The following is a 22,500-nucleotide window of genomic DNA, read 5'->3' on the forward strand; positions in this document are numbered from 1 at the left end:
ACACAGTCTAATAGCTTCTACTTGTTTCAGGCCTTCGACTACGGCCATGCTGGGGCACCACCTTGAAGGATTTCAGTCGAACGCACTAAAATCGAACGATTTGATCCCAGTACATATTTTTCTTTAAAAGCTTGGTACTTGTTCTATCGATCTTTTTTGCCGAACCATTAAGTTACAGGGACGTAAACATGTCAACACCAGTTTTTCAAGTAGTGATGGGACACATACACACGACGGGCTTCTTTCAGTTTCCATTTAACAAATCCACTCACAAAGCTTTGGTCGCCCCGGGTCTATAGTGGAGGACTAAGGTGCCATGCAGTGGGACTGAACTCGGAATCCTGTGGTTGGGAAGCAAGCTTCTTACCACACACCGTCTTATCATACATGTCGTGTATGTATATATGTATTCCATCCACATAGTTCCAGGTTCAGTCCCACTGTGTGGCACCTTGGGCAAGTATTTTCTACTATAGCCTCGAGCTGATCAAAGCCTTGTGAGTGGATTTGGTAGATGGAAACTGAAAGAAGCCTGTCGTATATATATATATATATATATATATATATATATATATATATATATATATATATATATACTCTTTTACTCTTTTACTTGTTTCAGTCTTTTTGACTGTGGTCATGCTGGAGCACCACCTTTTAGTCGAGCAAATCGACCCCAGGACTTGTTCTTTAGAAGCCTAGTACTTATTCTATCGGTCTCTTTTGTCGAACCGCTAAGTTACGGGGACATAAACACACCAGCATCGGTTGTCAAGCGATGTTGGGGGGACAAACACAGACACACAAACACATACACACACACACATATATATATATACATATATACGACGGGCTTCTTTCAGTTTCCGTCTACCAAATCCACTCACAAGGCTTTGGTTGGCCCGAGGCTATATATATATATATATATCATTCTTTGTAAGCCTAGTACTTATTTTATTGGTCTGTTTTGCCAAACCGCTAAGTTACGGGGACGTAAACACACCAGCATCGGTTTTTCAAGCGATGTTGAGGGGACAAACACAGACACACAAACATATATACACACACACACACACATACATACACACACACACACACACACACACACACACACACACACACACACACACACACACACACATATATATATATATATATATATATATATATAAAAACAAAAGTAATGAGTATATGCATATATACGTACAGGTATGTGCATACCGACATCCACCTGTATGTATAGGTGCATATCTGGGTACAGGACATTGCAAACAAACGTAGACGAGAACACACGAGCCACATAGAGAACATTCTACTTCATCAGCTACCCACGTTTTAACACCGGCGTTTCGACGAGCTTCGGGCAGGACGCAACGTTAAAACGGCTCGTCCCATGGATCGCAGATTAAATCTGTATACGCAAATTAAATCTAGCCATGGAGGAATGTAGTGGCGGACAAACAACAAGACAGGAAAACAAACAGAAAAACAAACAGGAAAACATATATATATATATATATATATACATATATACGACAGGCTTCTTTCAGTTTCCGTCTACCAAATCCACTCACACGGCTTTGGTCGGCCCGATGCTATAGTACAAGACACTTGCCCAAGGTGCCATGCAGTGGGACTGAACCCGGAACCATGTGGTTGGTAAGCAAGCTACTTACCACACAGCCACTTCTACGCCTTGGATCGTTTATATATGTGGGGAGGGGGACTCGAGGTCGTAGTGTTGCGGTTTCGATTCCCAGACCGGGCGTTGTGAGTGTTTATTGAGCGAAAACACCTAAAAGCCCCACGAGGCTCCGGCAGGGGATGGTGGTGGCGAACCCTGCTGTACTCTTCCACCACAACTTTCTCTCACTCTTTCATCCTGTTTCTGTTGCACCTGTATTTCAAAGGGGTCAGCCTTGTCACACTCTGTGTCACGCTGAATCTCCCCGAGAACTACGTTAAGGGTACACGTGTCTGTAGAGTGCTCAGCCACTTGCACGTTAATTTCGCGAGCAGGCTGTTCCGTTGATCGGATCAACTGGAACCCTCGTCGTAGTAACCGTAATAGTGCCACGATACATATATAGACCCACGACAACGATCTTCCGCACAGTTTTCGTCAACCAAATTCACTCACGAAGGAAGCATTGGTTGTCCCGGGGCTGTAGTAGAAAACATGGTAGAGATGGACTATATGTAATCTGAACCTTTCTCCCCCCCCCCTTATTTATTAAATTTTTTTTACGGAATCCCACGTTTTAGGCTATGGAGATTCCGATTCTGAAAAAAAAAATTTTGAAAAATTTCACCCCCCCCCCCCCCCATCAAGCAGGCTATTTACATGCTAGAAATAACAGCCAAATCTCACAAAACTAGTGTTAGGGTTAGGGTTAGGGTCAGGGTTACGGTTTGAGTTAGGGTCAGGGTTACCCTGTGGATCTATATAAAAACCAGGGGGGGGGGGAATCGAAATTTTGAAATTGAGATTTTTGAAAAAAAATTTTTTCAGAATCGGAATCTCCATAGCCTAAAACGTGGGATTCCGTAAAAGGGGGGGAAAGGTTCAGATTACATATAGTCCATCTGGACCGAAACCATTTCGTTGAAGCACCGCTTAGTGGGACTGAACGCTAGACGACGTGCTTGTGAAGCGAACTTTTTAACCAAACAGCCTAGAATTTTCACTGTTAGACAAATATAAACATTCAAAGCGTACACGGCGGACTGCGAGGAGCGGTGAATTTCTGGCGTGTTATTGGGACGCGTGATTGAGTAAAGGTGTATATATAGCGAATAGTAGAAAAGGGTGTGTATACATAATCTCGTCAGCTGCGATGTGTCATTTATGAACAAGATTCAGCTCGTGTAAGTTTGTTTTCACTCCACTCTGTTCTTCCGAATTGACATGATGCGTGCGTTGTGTGCGTGCGTGTGGGTACACATATAGGTCAAGAAAATATACACGTACTTATATATACACACACACAAACAATACATATTGACGCACTGTATTACCATACACGTATATATATATATATATATATATATATATGTGTGTGTGTGTGTGTGTTTATGTTATATAATGTTCGTGTGTGCATGATCGTATAACACAAACACACACACACACACACATATACTCTTTTACTTGTTTCAGTCATTTGACTGCGGCCATGCTGGAGCACCGCCTTATATATATATATATATATATATATATATATATATATATATATATATATATATATTATGTAAGTGTCAGTTACTAAACTGCGGCCACGTGCGATTAATATATCACACATACACCAACATTATATATATATATATATATATATATATATAGATCTGCCCTGCATATCTATATTTTAACAATAACTCCAGGGTAGATGGTTATACCGCAGGAATTCGTACGAGTCTCTTTCCTAAACGGAACTATTTCTGATACACGCTGAATTGAAATTCATTAGGGCAAGAAGTTTTGAATTTACTGGCCGATAAATTTCTTAACGTCTTCTTCACGTGGTATTGATGTTCACATGGTCAAAATCAACGTGAGTTATTTAGACATTAACAAATTTATTAGAATATTTAGCTGAAGATCAGAATAGAGTATTCCTTACTCTTAACTGTGAAACAATTGTACTAAATTAACTAAAAGGCAAGTGTTTTTTACTCTTCTCTATTGTTTTTTGTTCTGTGTGTATCAAAAATATCGCTATCAATCTGGAGTAATAATTTGTAGTTTTGAAATCAGTAGTTCTTTGACTGCTATTTCTGAATTCTCAGTATGTTGGAGAAGCAGGTTACTGTCAATCCCTATATATTTATGATTATATATATATATATATATATATATATATAGAGAGAGAGAGAGAGAGAGAGAGAGAGAGAGAGAGAGAGAGAGAGAGAGATGGGGTATACACATGTATGTATATATAGAGAAAGAGACATAGATCTATATGTACATGCGTGATATAGATACACACACACGCACACACACACACACACACACACACACACACACAGACATATAGTGTGAGTGTGTATGTACATACATATACACACGTCCTAGCGCTTGGCAACGGAGCCCACCTCCCAAACCCGGACACGTGATAGTTCTGGAATTAGTCAACGTTTGTTGCTGCTTTAACATCTGTCGGACTGTGAAGTGGTCAGAGCTGTTGTTTTGGTGATTATAAGTGGACATGTGATCAAAGACGTTCTATAAATGACCACTCCATTTGTGTTTGTGCGGTGTGTGTGTGTGTTTTTTTTTTTTTTTTTTTTTTTTTTCATGTATCCCAAGAAAACTATCCTATCCGTCATTTAAAGCTGTATGTAGGGTGTGATTTCAGGGAAATCTGGCTGCTATTTTCAGCATGTCATGTAACCCCCGTAGTGGTGGCTGTATTCGTGGTGACGGCGGTTGTGCTATTTTGGTTGATGATTTGAATAGTTTAGAGGTGAAAGGTCAGGGTCATAGTTTTCTTTTCTTTTTTTTTTTTGGACCTGACATGTCATTCTTTCTCCCTCCTCCTCTCTCTCTCTCTCTCTCTCTCTCTCACTTCCACTCACCTTCGTTTCTAAGCTTTCTTTCGTATTTTTTCCCCCTCTCTTTCATTTCTACTCTTTGCCTCTCACTCCAACTCACACAAATCCCTCTTCTGTCTTCCCCTCCTCCTTTGCATTTCTTCTGCCATTCTCTTTAAGCTTCCCCTCCCTCTCCCTCATACCCATCCTCTCTTTCATTCCGTTTCTCTCTAATTCATTCCTTCTTTTTCACTTTCTACCACTTCCTCTCTCTCTCTATTGCTTTTAGTCTTTCTACTTCTCGCTTTTCTTGCCCTTCACCTAATTTCTCCAGCTCTCAACACAAACAACCATGTCGTTCACACTGCACATGTGTAAACATACGTCGCCTCTTTTCAGTCAGTATTTTTGCTAAAAATAGCTGTCAAATCCCATCAAAAATCACTTCCTACGTAACTGTTTGTAAAATAAAGACACATTTATTTAACGATGTGGGCCCCAGATTTACAAGAGTGGCTGTGTGGTAAGTAGCTTGCTTACCAACCACATGGTTCCGAGTTCAGTCCCACTGCGTGGCACCTTGGGCAAGTGTCTTCTACTATAGCCTCGGGCTGACCATAGCCTTGTGAGTGGATTTCGTAGACGGAAACTGAAAGAAGCCCGTCGTATATATGTATATATATATATATATATATATATATATATATATATGTATGTATGTATGTGTGTTTGTGTTTGTCCCCCCCCCCCCCAACATCGCTTGACAACCGATGGTGGTGTGTTTACGTCCCTGTAACTTAGCGGTTCGGCAAAAAGAGACCGATAGAATAAGTACTAGGCTTATAAAGAATAAGTCCTGGGGTCGATTTTCTCGACTAAAGGCGGTGCTCCAGCATGGCCGCAGTCAAATGACTGAAACAAGTAAAAGATAAATCATTCTATTACTTGTTTTAGCCATTGGACTGCGACCGAGCTGCGACCACTGAGTCAAGGTGGGTTTTCATTTAGCGTGCCTTTCAGAAAAGTCTCCCGGGCCGAATTTTGCCCATGACTGGTTTAGTTGTACAAGTTGACTCCCAAGTACTTTTTTTTTTTTTTTTTTTTTTTTTTGTTTTTTTGCGCAGGAGTGGCTGTGTGGTAAGTAGCTTGCTTACCAACCACATGGTTCTGGGTTCATTATCACTGCGTGACACCTTGGGCAAGTGTCTTCTGCTATAGTCTCGGGCCGACCAAAGCCTTGTGAGTGGATTTGGTAGACGGAAACTGAAAGAAGCCCGTCGTATATATGTATTTATGTTTGTGTGTTTTTGTCTCCCCCCCCCCTCCAACATCGCTTGAAAACCGATGCTGGTGTGTTTACGTCCCCGTAACTTAGCGGTTCGGTAAAAAGAGACCGATGGAATAAGTACTAGGTTTCCAAAGAATAAGCCCTGGGGTCGACGATTTGCTCGACTAAATGGCGGTGCTCCAGCATGGCCACAGTCAAATTATTGAAACAAGTAAAAGAGTATATAAAAGAGTTATTATTCTATCGGACATCTTGCCAATCTTGCTCAGTTACGGGAACGTAAAAAAAAGCAACACTAGCTGTCAAGTGGTGGCGTGTGTGTTTACACACGCCCGCGCAGTCAAATTCTTAAATCGTACCCAGTGGCCTTGAAAGACGAGAACAGATTGTGCTGTATGGCGTAGCTTGATCTTTGAGTTTAAAACATCACTTTCGCTTTGTAATCACTGATTTTTTTTAATTGTTTAAATATCAAAGCGGTGTCCTAATTTTAATTTAGGCCCTAATCTCTAATCATATCCGAAAAAACCTCACCCATGCAGTACTTGTACCGACTTTTTTTTTTTTTTTTTTTTTTTTTTTAATGTTTTGAGTTCAAACACTACCGAAGTCAACTTTGCTCTTCGTGCTTTCGGAAGTCAATAAACTACCTGTCAAGTTTCAGAATCGATGTAAATCGACTAAACCACCTCTTCATAAAAATTGTTGGCCTTCTACTAAAAATTGAAACCATCATTATTATTATTATTATTTGCTTTTTGGGGTCGATAAACTAAGTATAAGATGAACACTGAGATCGATGCAATCGACACATCCCCACCTCCCCCAAGCTGCCCTTGCGGTAAAAATTTGAAATAATTATTATGTCAGCCTCTTTTACCGAACCGCTTAGCAACAGTGATATAAAGAAACCAACACCGTCTATCAAGAGGTGGAGACACACATACACGACAGGCTTCTTTCAGTTTCCGTCTACCAAATCCACTCACGAGGCTTTGATCGGCATGAGGCCTTAGCAGAAGACATTTACCTAAGGTACCACACAGTGGGAGTGAACCTGGAACCATGTGATTAAGGAAGCAAACCTTTTATCAAACAGCTGCGCTTATTATTTATTAAGTCAGGGTGTCAGGGGGGGGGGGGGAGATAGCGTCCCTTGATTCTTTTCAGGGCCCCCAAGACTGGTGATAGAGAGGGAACAAGGAAGGCACTCTCAAACCGGACGCCTTGCCCGAGAACTTGAAACAAGGGTAGAGACCGCAAAGAGCGCTCAAAGTACAAGTGAAGTCAGCGGAATTAAATCGGGAGACAAAGTCCGCCATCATATGGGCAGCCTTTGAATTTAAAATATCCGTTTCACTTTTAATGAGCTGTTTTTTTGGGGTGTTTTTTTTTTTGTCTTTTTTAACTTGCAGGAATTTTTAACGTTTGTTTTGCTTTCACTTTTTATCTATTTTATGAGACTCTGTCGTCAAGGAAGATTTTAAGGATGATTTCTCCAAAATATGTGAATTATTTCGACATTTAGGCGTAGGAGTGGTAAGTAGCTTGATTACCAACCACATGGTCCCGGGTTCAGTCCCACTGCGTGGCATCTTGGGCAAATGTCTTCTACTATAACCTCGGGCCGACCAAAGCCTTGTGAGTGGATTTGGTAGACGTAAACTGAAAGAAGCCCGTCGTATATCTGTATGTATATATGTGTGTGTTTGTCCCCCTAGCATTGCTTGACAAACGATGCTGGTGTGTTTATGTCCCCGTAACTGAGCGGTTCGGCAAAAGAGACCGATAGAATAAGTACTAGGCTTACAAAGAATAAGTCCCGGGGTCGATTTGCTCGACTAAAGGCGGTGCTCCAGCATGGCCGCAGTCAAAAGACTGAAACAAGTAAAAGAGTAAAAGAGTAATTTTTCTCTCTGTTTTCGTCGTGTGTCTTACTTACAGTTTCACTTTAATTTTCTCTATAAATAGGCACAGTCTTGGCCGTGTGGTAAGGACATTGCCCTCCAACGACACGGTTTTGGGTTCGGTCCTTCTGCGTGGGTCAAGCTGACCAAGCCTTGTGAGTGGGTTAGGTACTGAAACAAGTAACAGAGAAAAAAAGAGGATAACAATGTATATATATATATATATATATATATATATATATATATATATATATATATATATATATATATATATATATATATATACTCTTTTCAGTCATTTGACTGCGGCCATGCTGGAGCACCGCCTTTAGTCGAGCAAATCGACCCCAGGACTTATTATTTGTAAGCCTAATACTTATTCTATCGGTCTCTTTTGCCGAACCGCTAAGTTACGTGGACGTAAACACACCACCATCGGTTGTCAAGCGATATTGGGGGGACAAACACAGACACACAAACATACACACACACACACACACACATAGATATATATACATATATACGACGGGCTTCTTTAGTAGAAGACACTTGCATATATATATATATATATATATATATATATATATGCGCAGGAGTAGTGAGTAGCTTGCTTACTACTCACTACTCCTGCGCATATATATATATATATATATATATATATATATATACATATGCAAGTGTCTTCTACTAAAGAAGCCCGGTCGAGGTGAGAGGGATAACTCCCTTGGCAAACAGGACACAGTCGTGTGTCGATAAGCCAGCTGGAGGAGATGTCCTCCTGGGGCTAAAAACAACAGTAACATCCACCCCTAGGGGTCAGCCACACTTAAGTGGCAATATACTACACTTTATCGTGCAGTTACTGTTAATACTTCATATAGAGAATTAACATATATATATATATATATATATATATATATATGTGTGTGTGTGTACACGATATATATGTGTGTGTGTGTGTACACGATATATATGTGTGTGTGTGTTTGTCCCCCACCCACCATCGCTTGAAATAAGTCGCAGGCATGGTTATGTGGTAAGAAGCTTGCCTCCCAACCACATGGTTCCGGGTTCAGTCCCACTGTGTAGCACCTTGAGCACGTATCTTCTATTATAACTTCGTGCCAACCATGGCCTTGTGAGTGTGTGTGTCTTTATGTCTGTTTGTCCCCACCAACACCAACACCACCACTATCGCTTGACAACCGATGTTGGTGTGTTTACGTTCCCCGTAAATGAGCGGTTCGGCAAAACAAACCGGGATCTGTTCCATCTCGCACAGACCGATACTAGGCTTACAAAGAATAAGTCCTGAGGTCGATTTCTTCGACCAAAACCCTATAAGGCGGTGCTCCAGTATGGCTGCAGTCAAATGACCGAAATATGTAAAAGATATATATTTATATATATATATACACACACACATACAGGCATAAGTACACAAGTGCGCTCCTTACCCCCCCCCCTCCACTTTTTGTTTATAACTTGCAGAAAAATCGATACTTTTTAAAGAAATTTTCTACAAAAATACCTTTCAGATGGTGAAGAAAATTTGACGGGCGCGCACACATACTGACACAATTTTTCAAAATTTCGAGTTTCATTATACACACGTACGTACGTATGTATGTATGTGTGTGTGTGTATGTATGTGTGTCAGTATGTACGTTTGCGCGCTCGAGTTTTTCTTTTCTCTTTTTTTTTTTTTCCACGTTAAATTCTGATATAATCGTAATCTACACCATCTGAAATATATTTATAGAAAATATCTTGAAAAAATACTCATTTTTCTGTGAGTTATGAGGAAACAAAGTCGGTGGGGCACTTGTATGTATATATATTCATCTCTCTCTCTCTCTCTCTCTCTCTCTCTCTCTCTCTCTCTCTCTTTCTACGTAGATAAATAGATAGATAGATAGATAGATAGATAGATAGATATGAAGGTAAATGAGTTACTAGGGGCCGATATGTTTCCATTGTATAACCCTTGAAGAAATTAAGGATAATAATATATTTAAGGTCAACTTGGCCTTTCATCCTAGCGGGGATCGATAAATTTAAAGGACCAATCAAGTGCTGGGGTCGCTTTTATCGATTCAACACCCCCTCCTTCTTAAGGCTTGTATCTATGCAAGACATTGTACGTGCGTGCATATATATATTTATATTTATATGTTGCACCTGCAATCAAGGGCGTTCCCGTTGTGTGTGTATCTAGGACTATACTATCTAATGAGCTCTTCCCAGTTGGCCTGTTTAGCCCCGGGTCAGTCTTTTTGCAACGGACCCATGATCAAATGTGTTCCAGTGGTGACCATCCAATTTTGCATTCACACATAGTGTACCTAGGGCTACATTATCTAATGTGCCTCTTCTCGTGTTGTTGTTAAATACCAGGTTAATCTTTAATCCAGCAGATCCATGATGTTCTATCCGTGACCATCCTGTCTTTTATTGAGACACAGTGGTATACGGAGCTACATTGCTTGTTGTGGCTTGTTTAGCCCCCGGCAGTTTTGATCCCGTAGACCTATGATCAATTTTGTTCCAGTTATGATTATCCTATCCTTTTTATTCAGGTAGAGTGTGTCATAGTGTATCTAGGACTACATTATCTAACGCGCCCTTACTTGTGGTTGTTGAACCCCAGAACAGTCCAGATCCAGTGGCGTTCCAGCCGTGACCATCCTGTCTTTTATTCAGACATAGTGTATCTAGGATTACATTATCTAACGTCGTTCCTTCTTGTTGTTTTGTTCCAGATCAGTCCTGATCTAGCAGACCTATGATCAGTGATGTTCCCTCTGTGACCATCCCGTCTTTTCTTCAGGCATAATGTATCTTGTACTACATTATCTAATGTGTCCTTCCTCGTTGTTGGGTGTTTAGTCTTCGGTCAGTCCTGATCCAGCTGACCTATGATCAAAGATGTTCCAGATGTGACCATCCTGTCTTGTATTCAGACATTGTGTATCTGGGACTACATTCTCAAATGCGTCTCCCTTTAACACCCCCCCCCCCCCAAATGAATAAATAAATAACGAAGAAATACTATGATTTGAGTTAGATTTTGCTGCTATTTCTTGCAGGCAGAGCGACCGCGTATAGGCGCTTCCTCGTTAATTCGAAGTAAACAAAGTTGTGGGTGTATATATATGTATTTGTATGCGTGTATGAATGAATGCAGGGGACTGTGTTTAATGTGTGCGTGTGTGTATAATGTAAACAATTGCATATTGTAAACGGTATATGTGTGTGTGTATAATGCATGTGTACGTGTATCTATGTATAATTACGTCGCATATATATTCATGTATGTATGTACAATTCTGCTGCGTATATACATTTATATATATATATGTGTGTGTGTGTTGATAATGTTTCTGTATAAGAGTTGGGGAGGCAGGATGTCTAAATTTATTTTCCGCAGTTGTTTCACCGTATGTTGGTTAGCTCAAGACAGTCCGACCGGGACCATCCAGTTTTAATAACGGAGTGTATTTGTACTTTTGTGTTATCTAATGCAGAGGTTTTCAAACTTTTTGACTTGCGGACCCCTTTATATTTCAGGCTTTACCCTTATAAACGCTTATGAAATTTATACATAAATATTTGCTTAAAATAACATATTTTTACATTTATTTATTTAACAGTGTTTAACAAAATAGGTTTATTGTCAATTAAAAGATTTCGATTAAAAGAACATATATAAAATCAAATTGCCCATAAAAAGTATTTGCTGTCTACGGACCCCCTGTGGTCCGCGGACCACAGTTTGAAAAACCCCTGATCTAATGTGTCGTCGTATTTAAAACCAGTTACGGTGTGGTTTGAGGCAGATTTGACTGCTATTTCTGCCAGTTCGAACGAACTACGTAGCGGCTTCCTTGTGTGTATATGTGCGCGCGCGCGCGCGTTATAAGTAGTACAATGCGTATGTGTGTGTCGTAAGAGGACTGAGGACATGTCAGTTAGTGATGTGTGTGTGTGTATGTGTACAATATATCGGTTTACCGGTATGCGTGTGTCTGTGTGTTTCTGTAGTTATTGTTATGTGGATTCTGTTTGTGTGTGTGTGTGTGTATGTGTGTTCTATAAGCAGCCTAGTGTCTGTGTATGTTTGTGTGTGTGTGTGTGTGTGTGTACTTTTGTTTTGAAAGAAAGACCTGTCCCTCTGTTTAGTATATGCGAGAGTCGTGATACTTAAGTTTAGTACGGGTTACATTTAACTGAGTGGGGGCGTGAGTGACTAAATCTGTTCATATAAATTTGTGCGCTGATATATATATATATATATATATAGAGAGAGAGAGAGAGAGAGAGAGAGAGAGATTGATACATTTATAAACATATTGTGTTTATCAGTTTCTGCGCACATTAGACACACCAGTCGAAAGATTGGTGTGTATAACGGGCGCATACACAAAAACACACACATACATATCTTTTTTGACAGAGTACGTGTTTAGCTTTTACAAGAAAAGAGTTGATAGTAACTTCGAAGTGAGTGTCAGGCTTTCCCTTGTAAAAGCTTCATAAACATGTACTTTCACTGAACTGTAAAAAGTATTCGTTAGCCCATTAATCTAATGCAGAGTTGTAGTATTAACACCAGCCCCTCACTTTGGTACAATACCCCACAAGCTGAAGTGGGGTACCGTAACAGGGTGCGGCACTAGGGGCTATGGAGCAAGAGATTAGGAGTTGGATGAGGACTACTGATGCCTGTCCACCTGACCATCCCTAAAAAGTTACAATTGAAAGGTACAAAAGTTGCTACCTGTATTCAGAGCCCCCTACACCCTGTGGTCTTGAAACGGGGAATATATATATATATATATATATATATATATATTTATGTATGTGGCTGTGTAGTAAGTAGCTTGCTTCCCAACCACAACGTTCCGGGTTCAGTCCCACTGCGTGACACCTTAGGCAAGTGTCTTCTACTATAGCCTCCGCTGACCAAAGCCTTGTGAGTGCATTTGGTAGATGGAAACTAAAAGAAGCCTGTCATATATGTTTGTGTATGTGTGTGTGTGTGTGTCTTTGTGTCTGGGTTTGTACCCCTACTACTGCTTGACAGCCAGTGCTGGTGTGTTCACGTCCTTGTAACTGAGCAGTACAGCATAAGGGATTGATAGAATAAGTACCAGTCTTAATAAAAACTATAAGCACTGGAGTCGATTCATTCGACTAAAACTCGAAGGCTGTGTTCCAGCATGGCCACAGTCTAAAGACTGAAACAAGCAAAAGAATATGTGTTTGTGTGTGTGTATGCTTTTATTTGTTTTAGTCATTTGACTGCGGCCATGCTGGAGCACCGCCTTTAGTTGAACAAATCAACCCCAGGTCTTATTCTTTGTAAGCCTAGTACTTATTCTATTGGTTCCTTTTGCCGAAAGGCTAAGTTATGGCAACATAAACTCACCAATATTGGTGGTCAAGCGATCGTGGAGGGGGATAGACAGACACACCCAAACACATATATGACTGTCAGAATGATGTAGATGCCTCTGATGAGAACCCAATAAGGTTTGAAAATTGATTAAGCATGTGGTTGAGAAGGAAATATCTTACCACACAGCTGCACCTGTGTCTATTTATGAAAATAAATTTGAAAAAATTTAACCTTTGAGAATACTGAAGTAATATATTTCCATTTTATGATACTTAATACTTAGGTATTTAAACTGGCCATATCAGGCCCAAATATTGTGTTTTATATTCAAGTGAGCCAGATCTGGCCTCTCACACCCACCATACAATGTCAATCTAGAAATTAGCAATCACATTGAAATCTTGAAGCTGTGAGAATAATGCATGATTAATTCAAAACAATGGTGAGAAAGGAACATCTGACATTTGACCTCACAGAGGGGACGACAAGGGACCAAGACTTCTGGTGGTTTGCTGTGCTTGAGAAGTAAAATTGTGGTTACCCTTGCATACAGGCATGTCCCCCGACATCCCTTTTCAACTGAGCAATCCTAATCTTGTGGACTCATGGGTGCTGGTGCCACCCATGCCAATGGCACATAAGAGCGCCCATGCTGGTGTCACATAAATGCAACCAGTACACTCTGTTTAAATGGTTGGCATTAGGAAGGGCACCCAGCCGTAGAAACCATGCCAAAACAGACACGGAGCCTGGGCAGTTCTTCAGCTGGATAGCTCCATGTCAAACCTTCCAACCCATGCCAGCATGGAAAACAGACATTAAATGATGATGATGATGATGATGATGAATAAATAAGCATTACATTTGACAGGCTAACTTGAATGCTAAAGGGCTGATAAATGACTTTCAAATTCATCTACATATTCATTCTGCCTACTCGGGATATGCAAGTCTATTTTTATATTTTGTTTCATTATTAGACTCGGTGGGGGAGTGTACCCCTCTCCTTTGAAAGACATAGCGAGACTGAACCCAAAACATTGTGTGCATGTGTGTGTATGTGTGTGCATATACTCTACTGGCCCTCCATTGGTTACAATGAGGGTTCCAATTGATCCAATCAGTGGAACAGCCTGCTCATGAAATTAACATGCAAGTGGCTGAGTACTCCACAGACACATGTGCTCTTAATGTAGTTCTCAGGGAGATTCAGCATGACACAGAGTGTGACAAGGCTGGCTCCTTTTGAATTACCGGTACAACTCATTTTTGCCAGTTGAGTGGACTGGAGCATTGTGAAATAAAGTGTCTTGCTCACGGGCACAATGCACTGCTAGGAATTGAACTCACAACCTTAGAACCATGGGCCAAAAACCCGAACCACTAAACCACACGCTTTCACACACACACACATTGGTACATATGTGTGTGTGTTCATGCGTGTTTGTTTGATAACCAGCATTGGTTTGTTTACATCCCTGTGACTTAGCAATTCAGCAGAATCTGATAGAATAAACACTGATGGGTGTGGGCTAATTGCGTGGAATAAGCTCTTCAAGACAATGAGTGGTGTCCTAGCATGGCTGAGCAAATAAAAGACCGAAAGATGAGAAGAATAGTGGTTAATGATGCCTGTGTGGAGGCGCAATGGCCCAGTGGTTAGGGAAGCGGACTCGTGGTCATAGGATTGCAGTTTCGATTCCCAGACCAGGCGTTGTGAGTGTTTATTGAGCGAAAGCACCTAAGGCTCCACGAGGCTCCGGCAGGGGATGGTGGCGAACCCTGCTGTACTCTTTCACCACAACTTTCTCTCACTCTTACTTCCTGTTTCTGTTGTGCCTGTAATTCAAAGGGTCAGCCTTGTCACACTCTGTGTCACGCTGAATCTCCCTGAGAACTACGTTAAGGGTACACGTGTCTGTGGAATGCTCAGCCACTTGCACGTTAATTTCACGAGCAGGCTGTTCCGTTGATCGGATCAACTGGAACCCTCGACATTGTAAGCAACGGAGTGATAACAACAACAAAATGATGCTTGTAAGCCTCTTGTCTCCATACGACCAATGTTGTGTTGTCCTAGAAATGCATCTTAACGCTATGGAGGGTTGCAGCCTGAATGCAATCCATGGTTCTAAGAGCCGAGAACAGGAACTGCAAGGGATTTCTATCCAACTACCACAAGGTCCAGTCCTTGTGATTTCGTGACTTGTATGCCTCAATGAGCCTGAAAGAGATGCCATCAGGGAGCAAGCCCCTGATAACGCCCCTCTTCTTGCTGGATAAGTCAAAAGACAGAAGATGGAATAATATGGACCACCTCTTCCGAGAGGCAAAAATGGGTCTGTGTAGAGCTAACACCCCTACCTAGAAAAGGGTAGTTACAGAAGCATCAATGACAATTCAAAACCACGAAGCCCTGGGAGAAGAAAGCCCTACATGGAAGAACAAAATCCAAAAGGAAGCTGTAAGGCTGGCCCCTCCACCTCTTCTGACCATCAGGAGACAGACTAGAGTTGAGAACAGTGGAAAAAAGTTACCAATGGCCTATGCTCTCCAGGGAGTGAAGGGCTTAAGTAATTTTCATCCAACCCCCTCTAATCATCATCATCATCTTGTTTAATGTTCCATGCTGGCATGGGTTAGATGGTTTGACATGAACTGGTCGGGCAGGCAACAGCACCGGGCTTCTGTGTCTGTTTTGGCATGATTTTTACGGCTGGATGCCCTTCCTAACACCAACCACTTGTGGACAGAGGAAACAGAGTGCTTTTTTATATGGCACGAGCACAGGTGGGGGTCAGTTTTGGCATGGTTTTTACAGCTGGTTGCATTTCCAAATGCTAACCACTTTGTGGGCTGGACTCTTTTCATGTGGCACCAGCACTGGCAGGGTCACCGAGTAACTTGCAAGACAAGGATCCCTTTGAGAGGGGAGAGGACATTGAAGGAGGAGGTGATCTTGTGTCAGATGATGAAAGGTTAGAATATGACGGAGACAGAAACAGGTGTCTTGCTGTAGGAGAGGTAACAAGGTTACCTGAATTTTGCCAATCCATCCCTCCCTATCTTCCGTTAGTGTTTTGATAACCAACGTTGGTGTGTTTAAGTCCCCGTAACTTAGTGGTTTGGCAAAAGGGACCGATAGAATAAGTACTAAGCTTACAAAGAATAACTCCTGGGGTTGAGTTGTTCGACTAAAGGCGGTGCTCCAGCATGGCCACAGTCAAATGACTGAAGCGAATAAAAAAATATGTATATGGGCGCAGTAGTGGCTGTGTGGTAAGTAGCTTGTTTACCAACCACATGGTTCCGGGTTCAGTCCCACTGCGTGGCACCTTGGGCAAGTGTCTTCTACTATAGCCTCGGGCCGACCAAAGCCTTGTGAGTAGATTTGGTAGACGGAAACTGAAAGAAGCCCGTCGTATATATACATATATATATATGTGTGTGTGTGTTTGTGTTTGTGTTTGTCCCCCCACCAACGCTTGACAACCGATGGTGGCGTGTTTACGTCCCCGTAACTTAGCGGTTCGGCAAAAGTGACCGATAGAATAAGTGCTAGGCTTCCAAAGAATAATTCCTGGGGTTGAATTGTTCGACTAAAGGCGGTGCTCCAGCATGGCCACAGTGAAATGACTGAAGCGAAAAGAAAAATATGTATTTGAGCATGTGTGTCTATGAAATAGCACCAATAACACTGTTTTCTTCCTTGTGTGTGTGTGTGTGTGTATTAAGATTAGGAGAATGAAAAGTATAAAAGGAGGGGGAATTCTATAGGTGAGCAAAATACAGTGGGTGTTGTTTATCAGGGAAATGATTTGTAAGGCAGTGGAGATTAGGAAGGTGTGATGGATACAAGACAAATAATAGATTATGTGAAAATAGATAGAGGCGGGTGGAGGAGAGGGGACAATATATATATATATAGATATATGTAAGAGAGAGAGGGTTGGGTTATTGGATGGGAAATGGATTAAGAAGGGAGAAGAGGAAAGAGATGGGTAAATTGATAAAGGGAGAGAGAGGTAGGCATGTAGAATGATGGATAGAAACATACCTATATAGATTGACACAGATAGACATGTAGAAGTTGATGGGTTTATAAATGGATGAGTTCTGGCTCGATTACTTAAATGGTAGGATGTATGGATAGATGAATCTATATTATATATATATATATATATATATATATATATATATATATATATATGTGCAGGAGTGGCAATGTGGCAAGAAGCTTGCTTCCCAACCACACGGTTCCCAACCACACGGTTCCAGGTTCAGTCCCACTGTGTGACACCTTGGGCAAGTATCTTCTACTATAGCCTTGGACTGACCACGTCCCCTTAACGCAGCTGTTCAGCAAAATAGACTGATAGAACAAGTGCTAAGCTGACAAAGAAGCAGTCCACAGTCAAGTAAAAGAATATACACACACACACACATATATATATATATACACACACACACACACACACATGCACATATATATATGTACACACAGATGTATGTTTTGATAAGTGGATGAATAGCTTTATGTATAAATTGATTGCATAGATTGAAAAATGAATATACTTCTGTATAAATTTGTATGTGTAGATGAATGTATAAATGAATATATGTATACTGTTAGATAAATCTATAAATACATGTGTATATAATATATATGTAATAAAGTTAAGAATGTAGTTATCGATAAGTGGACAGGTCTGTGTGTTTGTTTGTATGTATGTTTATAAATGTACGTGTATGTGTGTGTGTGTGTGTGTGTATATATATATATATATATATATATATATATATATATATGTGTGTGTGTGTGTATATATGCATATGTATATATACGTGTGTGTATATGTATGTGTATATATGTATGTGTTTGTATTTACCTGTTTATATGTATACAACACATACATGTGTGTATGTATATATGTGAATATACATGTGTGTACGTATGTATACGTGTTTATATGTATACACACATGCACATATATATGTGTGTATATATATATGTATGTAACAAAAAAAGACAGATGGATGAAGTAAATATATGTAGAGTGAGGTGGGGCGGACTGGGTGCATTCGCACTAAGGGAAGATGCTCTGCCTTGTAGTTACATCTGTGTCAATGTCTGCACATGACTGGTGTGTGGTGGTGACCTTGACATTCTGTACTTAGGGTACACGATTCCCTGCTCATTCAGTATCTCTCTCTCTCTCTCTTATATATATGTTTGTCTATCTCTTTTCTCTCTCTCTCTTTTCTGTGTATTTTTCTCCTACTTATCTTACTTTCTCTTTCATCTCTACATTTCTCTTTCCACCTTTACTTTCTCTCTCTTTCTCCTATATTCTCTTCTATCTCTCTCTCTCATCTACATATCTTTCTGTTACTCCCTTTCTCTCTCTCATCTACATATCTTTCTGTTACTCCCTTTCTCTTTCTCATCTACATATCTTTCTGTTATTCCCTTTCTCTCTCTCATCTACATATTTTTCTGTTACTCCATTTCTCTCTCATCTACATATTTTTCTGTTACTCTATTTCTCTCTCTCATCTACATATCTTTCTGTTACTCCCTTTCTCTCTCTCATCTACATATCTTTCTGTTACTCCCTTTCTCTCTCTCATCTACATATCTTTCTGTTACTCCTTTTCTCTCTCTCATCTACATATCTTTCTGTTACTCCATTTCTCTCTCTCATCTACATATCTTTCTGTTACTCTCTTTCTCTCTCTCATGTACATATCTTTCTGTTACTCCCTTCCTCTCTCTCATCTCTGTGTTCTTTCTTTCTCTTCCTACTCCCCCACTCTCTGTATCTTTTACCTTCTCTCCTCCATAGTCATATGTCTTTCTCGTATCTCTCTCTCTCTCTCATTTTCTTTTGCTCCGTCATAACTCTTTCCTTATAAACTTTCGTTCTTTCCTCCTCTTTCTCTCCTCTTATACTTTTTTCTTTCCCCCTCTCTCTCTCTCTGTACTTGTTTCTAGATCTTTCTCTCTCGCATTGACACGCTCCCTCTATCTCCTACATTGTTTTTCTCTCTTTCACTCCCCTCCCCAACTCCGTTGATATGGGCAACATGTATGTGGTGATGGGTGGGAGTGGCGTAAGTGATTGGTGGTGGTGGCGGCGGCGGAAGGTTGTTTAACCCTCGGTCAGCCCTAGTTCAGTAGACCTTAATTTACAGGGGTTCTTAGTCGTCACCATCCCGTTTCATTGTAAATATCAAAGGCTCTTTTACTATTTTACTCTTTTACTTGTTTCAGTCATTTCACTGTGGCCATGCTGGAGCACCGCCTTTTTTTAGTCGAGCATATCGACCACATGACTTATTCTTTGTAAGCCTAGTACTTATTCTATCGGTCTGTTTTGCCGAACCGCTAAGTTACGGGGACATAAACACACCAGCATTGGTTGTCAAGCAATGCTAGGGGGACAAACACAAACACACATACATATATACGACGGGCTTCTTTCAGTTTCCGTCTACCAAATCCACTCACAAGGCTTTGGTCGGCCCGAGGCTATATAGTAGAAGACACTTGCCCAAGATGCCACGCAGTGGGACTGAACCCGGAACCATGTGGTTGGTAAGCAAGCTACTTACCACACAGCCACTCCTACGCAAATAACTAGCTATATTCACTAATGTGGTCCCCCAAATTCTTAAAATTATTTTTGGCAGTTTAGATTTTGGCTGCTATTTTCTGCAGATCAAGAGACCGCCGTGAGTTTCTTTGTTGGTTGAAGTTCTTAGTGTTTAGCCCCAGGTAAAACTTGATCCAGCCGATCCATAATCAAAGGCGTTCTGATTTTGACCATCTCGTCTCTTTTCCTACATGCAGAAACAGCATTGTCTAGTTTTTTTTCCTTTTCGGAAAACTTAAGACGGTAGCATGTGATTTGAAGGGGATTTGGCTGCTATTTTTAGCAAGTTGAGATTCGTTCTGACGTTGCTCGAGCGGGCGATGGTGATGACAGTGTAAGAAGAGGAAGTGGTGGTGGTGGTGGTGGTGGTGAGGATGTTTGAGAGGGAGGGGGTTGATGGTCGTAGTAGTAGCAGTGGTGGGAGGAGTAGTGATGTTAGTGGTGGCAGTAATGATTGATAGAGCGAGTGTTGGTAGCGGTGGTGGTGGTGGTGGTGGCGATGATTTTTGTTTAGGCAGCTGATGGTGGTGGTGGTCGTTGTTTGTTAGTGTTGAAGGTTAACGGTTGTTGGTGGTGGTGGTGTTAGGAGTGGTTTGTTGAAGGTCGTCTGTTTTTTAAATGTGTGTGTGTGTCTGTCTGTGTATTCCTATACATTCATATATGTACTTATTTACGTATATCTATACTTACTCATACAGACCTTCATATATATATATATATATATATATATATACATATATATATACATATATATATATATATATATATATATATATATATATATGCGCAGGAGTGGTTGTGTGGTAAGTAGCTTGCTTACCAACCACATGGTTCCGGGTTCAGTCCCACTGCGTGGCACCTTGGGCAAGTGTCTTCTACTATAGCCTCGGGCCGACCAAAGCCTTGTGAGTGGATTTGGTAGACGGAAACTGAAAGAAGCCCGTGGTATATATATATATATATATATATGTATGTGTGTGTCTGTGTTTGTCCCCCCCCCACCATCGCTTGACAACCGATGCTGGTGTGTTTACGTCCCCGTAACTTAGCGGTTCGGCAAAAGATACCGATAGAATAAGTACTAGGCTTCCAAAGAATAAGACCTGGGATCGATTTGTTCGACTAAAGGCGGTGCTCCAGCGTGGCCGCAGTCAAATGACTGAAACAAGTAAAAGAGTAAAAGACATATATATATATATATATATATATATATATATATATGTGTGTGTGTGTGTGTGTGTGTGTGTATGTATCTTGACAATGTGTCCTTATTTGATTTATCACTATATATACCCACTCTGGTGTTTATTGCGTGTGTATATAGTCTTGTCGTTTTTTCCAACTCTTTTACTTGTTTCAGTCATTTGACTGCGGCCATGCTGGAGCACTGCCTTTAGTCGAGCAAATCGACCCCAGGACGTATTCTTTGGAAGCCTAGTACTTATTCTATCGGACTCTTTTTGCCGAACCGCTAAGTTACGGGGACGTAAACACACCAGCATCGGTTGTCAAGCGATTTTGGGGTGGACAAACACAGACACACAAACATATATATACATATATACTACGGGCTTCTTTCAGTTTCCGTCTACCAAATCCACTCACAAGGCTTTGGTCGGCCCGAGGCTATAGTAGAAGACACCTGGCCAAGGTGCCACGCAGTGGGACTGAACCCGGAACCGTGTGGTTGGTAAGCAAGCTACTTACCACACAGCCAACACTGAATATGCTTGCCTCATAAACGTTTACGTATGGACGTACTTATGTATGTTTGCATGCAGTGTCGGATTTACCATTGCGCTTAGATGTGCACGGGGCCTCGTTGACCAGGAAGGGGGGCATTTTCTTGCCCCTATTCCCACATTTTTTACGATGAATACCTGACTAGCTAAGTAAAGGGCCTCCCTCATAACTAGCACGGGGCCTCATTTGTCCTAAATTCGGCATTGAATATATATATATGTATGCATGTATGTAGGCATGTATGTATCGAGTATACATAGGTGTATATGTGTGTGTTAGTATGTATGTGTGTATTGGTCGGTATGCCGGACCGGATTAAGACCCATAGAGACCCTAAGCACTTAAAACATTTCGGTGCCCCCTTGTATATGTAATTCAACGTGGAGGCGCAATGGCCCGATGGTTAGGGCAGCGGACTCGCGGTCATAGGATCGCGGTTTCGATTCCCAGACCGGGCGTTGTGAGTGTTTATTGAGAGAAAACACCTAAAGCTCCACGAGGCTCCGGCAGTGGATGGTGGCGAATCCTGTTGTACTCTTCCACCACAACTTTCTCTCACTCTTACTTCCTGTTTCTGTTGTACCTGTATTTCAAAGGGTCAGCCTTGTCACACTGTGTCACGCTGAATATCCCCGAGAACTACGTTAATTTCACGAGCAGGCTGTTCCGTTAATCGGATCAACTGGAATCCTCGACGTCGTAAGCGACGGAGTGCCAACAATGTAATTCAAAATAAACCATAAAATAAACATTTATTTTTTCAAAATGGAACAAAACTAAAATAATGTTACGGAGATGTACTTGCCTAGCAAGTGACCTGATCTGAGATCGTGTGCTGAAACAAAAACAATTGCAGCGTGGAAGGTGTTTATAAGCCATTTAATTTGTCAAAATATTTTCGTCGCTTTGAAACCGCGACCTGTTCACTGACAAAATTCTGTGCTGCACGTTTATTTTGTATATTTTCATTTCATTTAT

General features: G+C 41.0%; 1 protein-coding gene across 3 annotated transcripts in view; it reads left to right on the forward strand.

The window, feature by feature from the left end:
- LOC149130163 (uncharacterized) overlaps positions 1-22,500 on the forward strand; it is a 77,045-nt gene that overhangs the window by 37,175 nt on the left and 17,370 nt on the right. The window contains exon 1 of one of the 3 annotated variants that reach the window (XM_089346412.1): positions 2,662-2,868. The exons of the other annotated variants lie outside the window; for them this stretch is intronic. The gene's annotated coding sequence lies outside the window, so the exon portion shown is untranslated. Of the gene's footprint in view, positions 1-2,661; positions 2,869-22,500 lie in introns of those variants that run through there. 3 annotated transcript variants of the gene reach the window in all.

The sequence above is a fragment of the Octopus bimaculoides genome, chromosome 30 (genome assembly GCF_046866305.1).
Source record: "Octopus bimaculoides isolate indiv1 chromosome 30, ASM4686630v1, whole genome shotgun sequence".
NCBI lineage: Eukaryota > Metazoa > Mollusca > Cephalopoda > Octopoda > Octopodidae > Octopus > Octopus bimaculoides.